This window comes from Oryx dammah, unplaced genomic scaffold (genome assembly GCF_014754425.2).
Source record: "Oryx dammah isolate SB20612 unplaced genomic scaffold, SCBI_Odam_1.1 HiC_scaffold_23, whole genome shotgun sequence".
In the NCBI taxonomy this organism is placed as follows: Eukaryota; Metazoa; Chordata; class Mammalia; order Artiodactyla; family Bovidae; genus Oryx; species Oryx dammah.
In genome coordinates, this window is record NW_024070207.1 from 17,115,399 (window position 1) to 17,128,170 (window position 12,772).

The 12,772-nt window shown below is 37.5% G+C and overlaps 1 protein-coding gene across 1 annotated transcript in view; it reads right to left on the reverse strand.

Moving 5' to 3' along the window:
- DCX (doublecortin) overlaps positions 1-12,772 on the reverse strand; it is a 115,208-nt gene that overhangs the window by 756 nt on the left and 101,680 nt on the right. The gene's annotated exons all lie outside the window — the stretch shown is intronic.

Sequence of the window (12,772 nt, forward strand, 5' to 3'; positions counted from 1 at the left end):
GCTCAAGAGTACAATTTCTAAGTTGTGTATTAATTACATGCTTAGTTTGGTAAAGACTGCCATATTAGGTTTTCCAGAGTGACTGTACCATTTACAGTCTCACCAGAAAAGTATTAGTGATCTAGTTTACTCACATTGCCACCACTATTTGGTGTTTTCACCACTTTTTATTTTAGCCAGTCTTGTGGGATTGTAATGATATCCCATTGTGGTTTTAATTTGCATTTCCCTGATGACTAATGATGTTAAACATCTTTTCATGTGCATAATTGACATCTATAATTCCTCCGGAGTTCAGTTGAAAAAACATTCCTCAGAAATGTTTCTTCGTGTCTTTTATTCATTTTTAACTTGATTTTTCTTATTGTTGAGTTTTAACAGTTATTTTTATATTCTATATATGGCTTTGGTTAGATACATGGCTTGCAGTCTGTCACTTATCTTTTCATAACTTTTGCATAGCCTTTGAGAGCAAAAGGTTTTAATTTTTATGAAGTCTAATTTGTCTAATTCATCATTTTTTCTTTTACAGGTTGCACTTTTTGTTGTAATATCTAAGAACTCTAGCCAACCATCAGAAGATTTCCTCCTGAATTTCATTTCTAAATGTTTAACATTTACAATTATAATCCATTTTTTAGTTAATTTTTATGTAAGATGTGAGGTTTAAGTTGGGACTTTTTTTTTTTTTTTTGCCTAAGGATATCCAGTTCCTCTAGCACTATTTATTGAAAAAGCTATCTTTCTTCCACTCATTGACTTTCGTACCTTTGTAAAAAATCAGTTGTAGATATATAAGTGGATTCATTTCAGACTTCCAGAGAGCTGCCAGACCCTGAACAAATGGATAACTCAAAAAATGTACCCCATCACCTAATTTCAATTTATTTCTTAATACTTCCATTTCCCACCAAGAACTAGGATTCATGACTCCAATACTGCCCCAAGTCTTGTCTATGTCTTGAGGAGATGGGATGATATAGCAAAGGTTTTTTCCACTGTTCCCAGAGCTCTATTTGAAAATCCTTGTGATTACTTGTAGACTTACTTCCCATATGGTCTAAATCAGTGCTTTTCAAATCTCTCTCTTTTTCAGTCTCTCTCTTTCTCACCTCTCGTTTAAATTTTCTATTCAGATGAAATTTTTCTTGGAAGCCAAATACATGAGACAAATAGAAGCGTAGTTGTTTTGGTCAAATCAGACATGGGGGAGGCAGAATCTCACACATCCCCAAATGAAGTATTGTTTGAAAACCACTGTTTTCATTTACATTATCAGCAAGAAACTAAAGGAAACTGGAAATCTGAGAGTCAAGTCTCTGGGTGATTAAGAGGCTGTCTTTGGTATAAACACAGAACTTCAGTAGAGAACTGTCCAAGAGAATTAGAGAATGCAACTTCTTGAGGTAAAGGAAAAAGTGAAGATGATGAACCGGGACAAGAATAGGGAGGAGAGGGACTTATTTATCTAACATTGAGAATGCTATTTGCTGAGAAAGGATAGGAAGTCTGTTAGGCCACTTAGAATGGAAACAGAAGTAAAGTCTACTCAGAAATCTGAGGGTGTAGTTAAGTAGTACTCTGACACTGAGTAAGTCTTTAAGTCTTGGTTTCTTCATCACAAAAATGCAGAATGTACAATCTGTAAGGTCTCTATCAGCTCTGAGGACACTCAAAGAAAGACTGAATCATTAACACACACACACACACACACACACACAACAAAGGCAACTGTAGCAAATGGATTCACTTCTCACCAACCTGCCATCCCTACACTGTAAATCAGGGGTTGGAAAACTTTTCTGTAAAGGGCTAGATAGTAAATACTTTAGGCTCTCTTTACTGGTCACATATGGTCTCTGTCACACACTTTTTTGGGGTTTTGTTTCTTTTACAACCCATTATAGATGTTAGAAACATTTTTTTACATTGGGGTGCCATCCAAAACAATCAGGCCATACACAAGATTTGGTACTCTTGCTCTTAATTACCAAACAAAATTTCTTAGAATACTGATAAACAGGCAGGGAGTACAACACTGAGATGATGATAGGAGAGCAATAAAAACATGTAGAATGGAGTTGGGGCAAAGTGGCATACTATGGAGTTGCATCTCTGAAGGGATTTAGTTCTCCAGAAATTGAGTAAAGTGAAAATTGGACATAGTCAAAGTATCTTTGAGCCTTAGACTTTAAGAATAGTGGAGAGACTCTCTGAAAATCTGATCCTGCATAAATGCAGTAACACTGGAAACTATTGTCAAAAATCAACTTTTTCAGAACTCCAGAAATTAACCAAAGGCTTGCAACAACCCCAAAAGTACTTCTTCAAGAAAAATGGCTGGCTCTCAGTAAGAATACCAAAGTTTGTGGTGCTTTAACTGGCCCTATTTCTGTTCTCTCTCTCTCCAGCTCCAGGATATCTTTGAAAACCAACAGCCTCAGAACTACAGTATCTGAAAAACAGTGATCTAGACACCACTAGAGGATGCAGAATGGAACTGGAGTTCCCCCAAATGCCATCTTTCCAGAGAACTGTCACTATTTGACCTGTCGGTTGATTCCCACTTATGGGGCTCTTCTTTATTTGACCTGACTCAGAGCACACTCAATGTGAACAGCCTTTACAGGGAGCATTAATCAATTGCAATTGTTTAAAATCACAGCTGCCTGATGTGGGGAAAACAGTTGGGGCAAATGAAGCTGCTCAAAACCTTAAAAGGAAAAGCTGCAGAATTCATGTTCATAGGGGACTTTGAAAAGCTCTGACAATATTCCCAGGAATCTCTAGGGCCGGGCACATGTTCAGGGTGTATTCTCAAAAAAGACCTGAGAAATTCTTAATCTCTCACCTCTGGTTGGCCTTGAAGCCCTGAACAAACAGCAAGTGAAGGCTAAGGCAAGCCGCCTGACAGAGCATTGAAATCAGGCTCCAACACACACACACACACACAGCCCTTCAGCAGAGGCCGGGAGACTTACTGAATCAAACTATTTAAGGAAATATAGCAAAATTATCCTTTAAGAATGAAGGAGAAATCAAGGCATTCCCAGATAAACAAAGAGCTAGCAGACATGTCATATAAGAAATACTAAAGAGAATCCTCCTGGGAGAAATGAAAGGACAGTAACCCACATGACCCATATAAGTAACACACATAACCCACATAAGAAATAATGAACAATGAATGATAAAGGTAAATATGTTACTAGAGACAAAGAAGGACATTCATAACGATAAATTATAGTTAAAACATATCTGTGCTTTAACAACAGAATACCAACATACATGAAGACAAAAGAAGACAAAAGAAGTCAAGACAAAAGAAGTTATTATAAATTTATTTTTCTAACTCTTTTCTTCTATTATCCAATTCCAAAGACAACTGCATAAAATAGTAATTATCAAGATGTGTTGGTGGACTTATTATGCATGAAGATGTAATTTGTATGTGAATAAGAACACAAAGGGGTGGGGGATGAACAGAGATATACAATAGCAAAATTTATATATCAAATTGAAATGAAGTTGAACGTAATCCAAAGTAGACTGTGTCAAGATGTTAATTGTAATCCCCAGGGCAACCGCTAGGAAAATAACTTGAAATAAAATTAGTAAAAATACAGCAAGGAAATTAAAACAGTATACTGGAAAAATATCTATTTAACACAAAAAGGACAAACATCCAGGATTGAAGGAACAAAAAAGACATACACAAAATAGCAAATGGCAGATGTAATTACTAATTTACCAACAATTACATTAAACATAAGTAAATTAGGCACTCAAATGAAAAGGCATAGACTGACAGAATGGTTTTTAAAAGATTCAGCTCTATGCTGTTTGAAAGAGACATAATTTATATTCAAAGACATAAATAGGTTGAAAGTAAAATGATGAGAAAGATTTATCATGCAGTTAGTAAGCAAAAGAGAGCTGGAGTGGCTTATACTAATGTCAGAAAAAAATAGATTTTAAGGCAAAATCTGTTACTAGAGACAAAGAAGGACATTCATAACTATAAAATATAATTAAAACATATCTGTGCTTTAACAACAGAATACCAACATACATGAAGCAAAAATTACTGAATTAAAGTAAGGAATAAAGAATTCAACTGTAATGGTCAAAAACTTCAATACCCCATCTTCAGTAATGGATAGAATAATTAGGCAGAAGATCAACAAGGGAAGAGAAGAGTTGAAAGACAGACACTACAAGAAATTACACATCTAACCTATTCTGTCCAACAACAACAGAAGACACTTTATTCTCAAGGTCCCATGTAACGTTCTACATGACAGATCATACGTTAGGCCATAAAATGAGTCTCAATAAATCTGAAAGGGTTTAAAATCATACACAGTATGTTCTACAACTACAGTGGAATTAAATCAGGAAGCAATAACAGAAAGATATTTGGGAAGTTCACAAATATGTGCAAATTAAACAACACACTGCTGAATAGTCAGAAATCACAAAGGAAATTGGAAAATACAGTGAGATAAAGGGAAATGAAATCACAGTATACCAGAAGTTTTGGGAAGCAGCTAAAGCAGTGTTCAGAGGAAAATTTACATGAAATGTTCAGAAGATGCTAACTCATAGAAACAGAGAGTAGATTAGTGGTACCAGGGATGTGGGTGGAGGAGAAAGAGGCTGTGACTACTAACAGGCATAGGGTTTCTTTTGAAGGTGATGAATACATTCTTGCATAACTTTGTGATTATTCTGAAAGCCAATAAACTGGGCATTTTATTTAAAAAGGTGAATTTTATCTCAATAACATGTTGTTGTAAAAAGTAGTACCTTTGAAAAATCTTTCACATTGACAATTGAATACTATATATTTCAAATTTACTTTTTAGTGTAGTTGAATTATAATGTTGTGTTAATTACTGCTGTATAGAAAAGTGACTCAGTTATACATATATGCTCTTTTTCATAGTTTTCCATTATGGTTTATCACAGGTTATTGAATATAGTTCCCTATGCTGTACAGTAGGACCTTGTTGTTTATCCATTCTATATACACCAGTTTGCATCTGCTAATCCCAAACTCCCAATCTAACTCTCTCGCCCCTCTCCTCCTTTGCAAACACCAGTCTGATATCTATGTTTCTGGTTCTGTTTCATAGATAGGTTCTGAATCTTGTTTATGTGATTCCTGAGCAGCTAACCCTATACAGCAATATGCATATATTGGTATATAGTGTATACAGTAATATTCAGTGTGTAGTGATATGTACAAATGTAAAATACAGTTTTGTAGTAGTTTTGCTCTATGACTACATTGTGACCACTGATGAATTCCATAAATTTACACATAAATGCAAGTCCACCGTAGTAGAAAGAGCACAGGATTAAGAGCCAGGACAACCATCCTAAGCCTAACTTCCTCTTTCAGGATCTTTGCTTCTATATCTGAAAATTGAGGAAGATGAAGACTATGAGACCTTTACGTTTTGTTCTAGCTCTAAAATTCTATAAAATATAACGTGGATCATTACATTTCGCTTTTCTCTAGTTATACCAAAGCCAGGGGAAGGGAGGCAGGCCCTGCCAAGTCAGTGAACTCCCTGGGCAGTCTTCAGGCCAGCACACAAGGGTCTTTTCATGATGGAAGTCACTTTGAGTCCCACCACACTGAACACTGAACCACTGGACTTCAGTATAGCTCTGAATCATTCATATAATAGACACTTTAGTGTAGCTGGTTGGCTAGTGGAAATAATTATATGAGAAGATTGTTCCAGACTGTTATCTCAGAGGAAGAGGAGACAGGCCTGGGGTAGAAATGGGAGGCTGTGACTTGTAACGGGTGGGGTGAGATGTAGGCTATGGAGAAAATCCAGAGAACTAGGCCGAGGTATGCACTTCCGTACTTCTATCCTCCATCAATTTCTTTAGTATTCAAAATATATTTTCTTGTTTGAGTAGAACACTGTTCAGGGAAAGAAATTATCTCAACATTCTGTTTTTGTTGATTGATATGTAGAAATACAGAAACACACATATTGCCTAACAATACAAATAATTTGCACCTGAAATTCATTTGCTTAGTCCCCTGGAGCCCTACAGAACAAAATGTTTGTAACAAATACAGCTGTGCTGGCGATACTATTGCTTTAGAGAAAACAAAAACTTGGTCTCTGGTCCAAGAAGCTTATAGTCCAAAGGAAGTCAGAAAGAAGTTTTGAGAAACCTGGCTTCCAGTTTGGGTTTGCTTTTTCCCAAATGTGCCCTGTGCTTTTCTGTTGGTTGGCTTTGTTCTTGCTGATTTTTTTTTTTTTTTTTGAAAGCTGGAATGCCCATTCTCTTCACCAGCCATCAAAAGCCTACCCAGGCTTTAAGGTTCCAATGTTACCTAGTCTGTAAAGCTTTTCTGTCTCCCACAGTTGGATGTCTTTCCTCCTCTCCTTTGTGCTCTTGCAGTTTTTTTGTTCACTCTTGATTACACTACCAAAATCCACTTAGAGTGCTGTCTGTGATTTAAGGTTCAGGACCCTGCTTTATTCATCAAACTATCTCTGTAAGCACTTCCAGGATGACAGAAGAAAAGAGTTTGGAAACAGAGGATAATGTATATTTAAATAATGTTTGTTATGTTTTCAAATACTATGTCAAATACATTTTCCTTCAATCTCCAGGCAACTTGGCAAGCAAAAATGCCTCCAAGTTTAAAGCTATGATGGTGATCACTAATCTGGAAATTTTTTTTTAAATAAATGAAAAAGTTTCCCTGTGCTTCTAGGCATTTTGAACATCTTTAATATGGTGTGTGCATGCTAAGTCACTTCAGTCATGTCTAACTCTTTGCGACCCTATAGCATAGCCCACAGGCTCTGCTTTCCATCGGATTCTCCAGGCAAGAATACTGAAGTGGGTTGCCATGCCTTCCTTTGGGAGATCTTCCTGACCCAGGGATCAAACCCATATCTCTTATGTCTCCTGCATTGGCAGGTGGGTTCTTTACCACTAGCACCACCTGGGAAACTCCCTTTTATATGATAACTTCTCTGAAGGGTTGAATCATACTGGGGTTGTCTTTATGACGGGGCACTTTCTTTTTCTCATCTGTAAAATGGAAACACTAATCTGCCTTATCCCTTTTGCAGGGTTATCACAAGGGTAAATGAGAAAATGGCTATGCAAAAAAGATAAAGCAGGATGAAAATGCAAAATGTTGTTCTCATTAACTATACAAGGATTTACTTCATGTCCATATTGCAGCATTCGAGTATGCGGACTTTGGCTAACCTCATCACAGCTGCATTAAAAAGGATTCTCCATGAGTTGCTTAAGAGGAGAAGCCAAGCGGCTGATTACAGCTTAGGGCCCTGACACAGGCATCAAAAGTAACCAAAGGGATGCTGGGACTTCAAGTTTTGTTTCCAATTGTGCAGAAGGAAAGTCATAGCCTCAGCCACCTGCTTCCTGTCTCCACCATGACTCACACCTTTCAGGTCCACTTGGATGGAATTTCAGATGAAATCTGCTCAGGCCCACTGCCCAAGGACCTCGATGGTGCTAAGGCTCAGGTAACTGTGAGAGGAGGAGCAAAAAGCTGAGCCTGAGCCCCAAGAGGACGGAGTCAAGGTCACAACACACTTTTTAGCTTATTTAGAAAAACCAATTTGTCCTCTATCACTGGTAGTGTAAGCATGAGGCTACTGTTTCTGATAGGATGCACCGAGTGAGACACAACATCACTTCTATGACATTTCTGTTCCAAATGCAGTCTGAATTTAACCACAAGGAAACATCAGACAAACTTAAATCAAAAGACATTTCACCAAATAATTAGCCTGTGCTCTTCACTTCTATAATATACTTCCCTAAAAGATTTTTGAAAAGACTCAAGAACTTTTCTGAATCAAAGAAAACTAGAGAGACATGACCACTGAGAGCAATGTGCGATCCTAGGTTGGATCCTGGACCAAAAAAAGAATGCTCTTGGGACAACTGATAAAATTTGAATATGGATGAGAGAGCATATAACAGTATTGAATCAATGCAAACTTCCTGATTTTACCATTGTACTATGGTTATGAAAGAAAATGTCCTTATTCTTAGGAAATACAGATTGAAGTATTTAGAGGTAAAAGAGCATGATGTATGCAACTTAATTTCAAATGGTTAAAAATTTAGTAAAGTGTATGCATAGTGAGGAGGGAGAAGACCCACAAAAACAAAGTAAATGGGGAAAATATAAACAACTGGTGAGTCTTTATAAAGAGTACATAGAAGTTCTCTGTATTATTCTTGCAACTGTTTAATTTGAAATATCAAAGTAAAAAGTTAAAAAATGTATGAAAACTATACCAAAATCTAAATGTTTTTTAAAGTTTGCTTTAGAAAATTATATAATTTGTTACTTAATGTTGGTTTCATTAACTGCCATAAAAAGGGCAAATTTTCAAATATAAATTTATTTATTTTAATTGGAGGCTAATTACTTAACAATATTGTATTGGTTTTGCCATACATCAACATGAATCCACCACGGGTGTACACGTGTTCCCCATCCTGACCCCCCTTCCCATCTCCTTCCCCATACCATCCCTCTGGGTCATCCCAGTGCACCAGCCCCGAGCATCCTGTATCTTGCATCGAACCTGAACTGGCGATTAATTTCACATATGATATTATACATGTTTCAATGCCATTCTCCCAAATCATCCCATCCTCGCCCTACCCCAAAGAGTCCCTAAGACTGTTCTATACATCTGTGTCTCTTTTGCTGTCTCATATACAGGGTTATCATTACCATCTTTCTAAATTCCATATATATGTATTAGTATATCGTATTGGTGTTTTTCTTTCTGGCTTACTTCACTCTGTATAATCGGCTCCAGTTTCATCCACCTCATTAGAACTGATTCAAATGTATTCTTTTTAATGGCTGAGTAATACTCCATTGTGGATATGTACCACAGCTTTCTTATCCATTTATCTATTGATGGACATCTAGGTTGCTTCCATGTCCTGGCTATTATAAACAGTGCTGCGATGAACATTGGGGTACACGTGTCTCTTTCAATTCTGGTTTCCTTGTTGTATACGCCCAGCAGTGGGATTGCTGGGTCATAAGGCAGTTCTATTTCCAATTTTTTAAGGAATCTCCACACTGTTCTCCATAGTGCTGTACTAGTTTGCATTCCCACCAACAGTGTAAGAGGGTTCTTTTTTCTCCACACCCTCTCCAGAATTTATTGCTTATAGATATTTGGATCACAACCATTCTGACTAGCATGAAATGGTACCTCATTGTGGTCTTGATTTGCATTTCTCTGATAATGAGTGATGTTGAGCATCTTTTTATGTGTTTGCTAGCCATCTGTATGTCTTCTTTGGAGAAATGTCTGTTTAGGTCTTTGGCCCATTTTTTGATTGGGTCGTTTATTTTCCTGGAATTGAGCTGCAGGAGTTGCTTGTATATTTTTGAGATTAGTTGTTTGTCATTTGCTTCATTTGCTATTATTTTCTCCCATTCTGAAGGCTGTCTTTTCACCTTGCTTATAGTCTCTTTTGTTGTGCAGAAGCTTTTAATTTTAATTAGGTCCCATTTGTTTAGTTTTGCTTTTATTTCCAATATTCTGGGAGGTGGGTCATAGAGGATCCTGCTGTGATTTATGTCGGAGGGTGTTTTGCCTATGTTTTATAGTTTCTGGTCTTATGTTTAGATCTTTAATCCATTTTGAGTTTATTTTTGTGTATGGTGTTAGAAAGTGTTCTAGTTTCATTCTTTTACAAGTGATTGACCAGTTTTCCCAGCACCACTTGTTAAAGAGATTGTCTTTTCTCCATTGTATATTCTTGCCTCCTTTGTCAAAGGTAAGGTGTCCATAGGTGCATAGGTTTATCTCTGGGCTTTCTATTCTGTTCCATTGATCTATATTTCTGTCTTTGTGCCAGTACCATACTGTCTTGATGACTGTGGCTTTGTAGTAGAGCCTGAAGTCAGGCAGGTTGATTCCTCCAGTTCCATTCTTCTTTCTCAAGATTGCTTTGACTATTCGAGGTTTTCTTGTATTTCCATACAAATAGTGAAATTATTTGTTCTAGTTCTATGAAAAATACCATTGGTAGCTTGATAGGGATTGCACTGAATCTATAGATTGCTTTGGGTATACTTATTTTCACTGTATTGATTCTTCCAATCCATGAACACGGTATATTTTTCCATCTATTAGTTTCCTCTTTGATTTCTTTCACCAGTGTATAAAACACTGGTTTTCTATATATAGGTCTTTTGTTTCTTTAGGTAAATATATTCCTAAGTATTTTATTCTTTTCATCGCAATGGTGAATGGAATTGTTTCCTTAATTTCTCTTTCTATTTTCTCATTATTAGTGTATAGGAATGCAAGAGATTTCTGTGTGTTGATTTTATATCCTGCCACTTTACTATATTCATTGATTAGCTCTAATAATTTTCTGGTGGAGTTTTTAGGGTTTTCTATGTAGAGGATCATGTCATCTGCAAACATTGAGAGTTTTACTTCTTCTTTTCCAATTTGGATTCCTTTTATTTCTTTTTCTGCTCTGATTGGTGTGGCCAAAACTTCCAAAACTACTATGTTGAATAGTAGTGGTGAGAGTGGGCACCCTTGTCTTGTTCCTGACTTTCGGGGAAATGCTTTCAATTTTTCACCATTGAGGATAATGTTTGCTGTGTGTTTGTCATATATAGCTTTTATTATGTTGAGGTATGTTCCTTCTATGCCTGCTTTCTAGAGAGTTTTTATCATAAATGGATGTTGAATTTTGTCAAAGGCTTTCTCTGCATCTATTGAGATAATCATATGGCTTTTATTTTTCAATTTGTTAATGTGGTGTATTACATTGATTGATTTGCGGATATTGAAGAATCCTTGCATCCCTGGGATAAAGCCCACTTGGTCATGATGTATGATCTTAAAAAGGGCAATTTGAAAAGTAAAGTGATACACTGAGAACTCAATGATACAAAGAAAATAGCGAGGCTCTGACAAGGCTGCCATCTGTAGCTTATTCTAGGCCTTCAATGGTGAAATTTGTTTTTAGAATGGAATCCAAAACAAAAGCAAAACGAAATACAGCAAAAAAAAAAATTACAAAAACAAAAACAAAAACGAAATACAGCAAAGAACGCCCCCCCTAAAGCCTGAAAATCCAACCAGAAGAAATAGTTTAGCAATGCACTCATCCAGTGGGCTTGTGGGTGGTGGGGCCTCAGCCTAAATGAACTGAACATATCAATTAAAAAGTGGAAGGACTCAAGTGTATGGGCCAAATAAATGCCTAGACTGCACCCTCACCCAGCCCTTTGAGAAAGGTACTGGTGGAAGGTACTGGGATAGGTCACACTTCCCAGAAGGAAAGTAAGGGCAGAAATGCATGGAACAAAGACACAGTAGGAAAAAGTGGAGCATCCCTATGAGGTTCTGTGTAGACAATAGAACAACCAAAGTAGACTATTCCTCATCCTGGTATGTCCACATGAACAAGCCTTGTTGCTCAGAAGAATCACTGAAAGTTGACTGCTAAAGCAGTTCTCATCCATCTCACAATCTCGGGGTAACATTGGCTACACAGACAGTTCAGCAGATCCTCCTTTGTTAAAACCAAGTAGCTCAAGAGAACAATCCAAAGGTTCCAGCCAGGGTCACTAGCAGAAGTTAAAAGAGTCAGTAAAGGAATGGAATGAGCATTAGGAATTATGGTGCATGTAATGGTCGAGTTAACCAGGAAATTAAAATCCTGATGTAGAGAAAGGGAAATTTAAATGGGTGTCAGGTAGTGGTGTGCTGTTAAATGGGTAACAACCAGCTTTCTGTGTGAGAAAACAACAACTCTGATTTATAGCATTTGCTGAATTCCATGGTGTAAATATTCCCATCATGGCTGAGCTCTAGTTACTAGAGTTGGGAAGTGGTGTACACAGTCAGCTCTCATGAGCTAGCGTAAACCAGCTCCAGCAGACCAAGGGTCATAACCTTGGTTAGGACTTTATGTCTACTGCTGCCTAGCCATGTCAGCCCAGTAAGTAACTTCACCATTCTGGGTCTCAGTTTCCTCATGTGTAAAATATCAATCCCACAAGATCATTGAGAAAATCAAACTAAACAAATTTACCTCTGTCTCAGATTTCTTCTACCTCTGACTTTCTATGGTTCCGTGATGGAGCTGGCCACATTGGTGGCTTTTTGCCTTTCTCTATCTCATGCCAGGTCTTTTGAGCCAGGGGAACACAAGAGAATCCTAGAGGAAGCCACTCTATGGTGTGGTAATCAAAGCAGAGGGCTTCCCTGGTGGCTCAGCAGTAAAGAATCACCTGCCAGTGCAGAAGATGAGGGTTTGATCCCTGGGTCGGGAAGATCCCCTGGAGAAGGGAATGGCAACCTGCTCCAGCATTCTTACCTGGAGAATTCCATGGACAGAGGAGCCTGATGGGCTATGGTCCATGGGGTTGCAAAAGAGTTGGACATGACTTCGGGAGTAAACAACAATAATCAGAGCAGAAACCACATCCATGTGGCCTGAAGTGAGGTGGAAGGCAATGGCCACTGCATATATTCGATACAGAAGAGATTTCTAGGTGGAAATCAGTTTGGAAAGTGGAGGTAGAGAATTTCTACAACATCTATTATTTTAATGGTATATTTATTGGGGCTAACTCAGAGGTATAAAGGGTGCCTAAGGTCAGTGCAATGAATATATGCCCTCTCTTCCCACAGTGTACCAGAATTGGCCTGAGCATGAAGAATACACAGTGAAATTAGGGTCT